The sequence below is a fragment of the Gobio gobio genome, assembly GCF_949357685.1.
Source record: "Gobio gobio genome assembly, chromosome: 18".
In the NCBI taxonomy this organism is placed as follows: Eukaryota; Metazoa; Chordata; class Actinopteri; order Cypriniformes; family Gobionidae; genus Gobio; species Gobio gobio.
In genome coordinates this window covers 49,795,395-49,797,894 of record NC_137111.1, presented here as the reverse complement: position 1 = coordinate 49,797,894, position 2,500 = coordinate 49,795,395, and the positions used below count along the sequence as shown (strand labels likewise).

The following is a 2,500-nucleotide window of genomic DNA, read 5'->3' as shown; positions in this document are numbered from 1 at the left end:
TATCCAGAGTTTAAATACATGCATTTCTACATTATGATTATGTTTTTGCACATTATAAACATAAAAAATGCAATGCATGACCGCTTATATAATCATAAAGATATTTAAGTGCTTCATAAATGTTTCAAGATCTTATGAAATTCATATTCCTCTCAAGAAAGATGTGTGTGTGAGTGCATATGAAACGATAAAACACACAGAGAATAAATATGATAATACACAACGAGAGGCAATATGCACTGTATGAATGATAAAAACAATATGCAAGGATGTAAGTGATGATAAAATGATGATTTCTGACGCTTCAGCTCTTTATTATTTGTTTATTTTTGCATGTCTTCTGCTTTATTTAACACATGTTCTGATTTTATACTCAAATGTATTATTTTAGTAATATAACAAAAAATTAATCTTGTTGAATTATATTATATTTGAAGAAAAAAAATATTTTTTTGTACTGATTTTATATTAAATTGTATTATTTGCAACAGTGGTTTTGCTCACATACACATAATATTTAGTACTTTTGCAAAAAAACTAATTTTTTTAAGAAAATTATATATATATGGTTATTGTAATGATTTATACAACAATATTATTAGCAAAATATATTATTTTTGCAAAACAGTTATATATATATATATATATATATAGTTTTTGTTGTACTGATAATATTTTTGTATAAATCAGCACAACAAAAACTACTATATATATATAATTTTCTTCAAAATATGAGATTTTTAGCAATAATGTGATATTTTGCAAATAATATTTTTGTATAAATGTGCAAAACATCACATTATTTTTGCTCAAATCTCATATTTTGAAGAAAATTATATATTTGTTTTACTGATAATATCTTTAAAAATATAATTTATTTAAATTATATTATTTAAAGTCACTTTAAAACACTTGAAATTTAAATTTTAATATTTAAATAATATATGTTTTTTAATTAAATTTGTAAGTATATTTCAGTAGTTCCTGCAAAAAATCAAATATTTTGATGAAAATAATATCATATTTATACATTACTGATTTTATATTAAATTGTATTATCTGCAACAGTCGTTTTGCTCGCATACACATAATATTTAGTACTTTTGCAAAAAATCTCAGTTTTAAGAAAATTCTATATGTATAGTTATTGTACTGATTTATACAAAAATATTATTTGCAAAATATCACATTTTTGCAAAAAAAATAAATATATTTTTAATAGGGCTGTCAAAAGATTAATCGCGATTAATCGCATCCAAAATAAAAGTTTGTGTTTACATAATATATGTGTGTGTGCTCTGTTAATTATTATTAATATATAAATACACACACAAGCATGTATATATTTAAGAAAAAAATATTATTTTTATATATAAAACATTTATATTTATATATATATTATAGATTATATAAATGTATATACATTATATACATGCAAATATTTCTTAAATATATACATGAATGTGTGTGTATTTATATATAAATAATAATTAACAGAGTACACACACATATATTATGTAAACACAAACTTTTATTTTGGATGCGATTAATCGCGATTAATCTTTTGACAGCCCTAATATTTATACATTACTGATTTTATATTAAAATGTATTTATTTATTTGTATCTGCAACAGTAGTTTTGCTCGCATACACATAATATTTAGTACTTTTGCAAAAAATCTCATATTTTTAAGAAAATTCTATATATATAGTTATTGTACTGATTTTTACAAAAATATTATTTGCAAAATATCACATTTTTGCAAAAAAACTCATAATACTTTTATATTTTTGTATAAATCAGCACAACAAAAACTATACATATATATATATATATAATTTTCTTCAAAATGTGAGATTTTTAGCAATAATGTGATATTTTACAAATAATATTTTTGTATAAATGTGCAAAACATCGCATTATTTTTGCAAAAAAATCTCATATTTTGAAGAAAATTATATATATATATATATATATATTTGTTTTACTGAAATTATCGTATAGTATAATTTATTTAAATTATATTATAAGTCATTTTAAAACAGTTGAAATTTGATATTTAAATAATATATAAAATTGTAAAGTATTTTTCAGTAGTTCTTACAAAAATATCTAATATTTTGATGAAAATAATATCATATTTATATATTATATTATTTATGAACATGTTTGATTTAGCTTTATTTTAAACTAAAAATGGACACAAAGAGAAGAAACACTAATATTGATTTGACGTCACAAACGCTTGATATCATAATCTGAATTAATCTGATATTTGACGAGGTTTGCGTCATCGACGGTGCGTGTGTGTGTGTGTGTGTGTGTGTGTGTGTGTTGTATGAAGCGCTGCAGAACGTGGTGTGTGTGCACTAATGACGTGCCGTCCGGTGGGTCAAGCGTTAATGACCTCTCGTGTGCAGCGGCGCTGTGTGTGTGTGTGTGTGTGTGTGTGTGTGTGTGTGTGTGTGTGCGCGAGGAGCTCGTCTAACGGTACAGAT

General features: G+C 23.0%; 1 protein-coding gene across 1 annotated transcript in view; it reads left to right on the top strand.

Moving 5' to 3' along the window:
- Positions 1-2,500, top strand: part of inpp5a (inositol polyphosphate-5-phosphatase A) — a 240,386-nt gene that overhangs the window by 233,581 nt on the left and 4,305 nt on the right. The window lies entirely within an intron of this gene.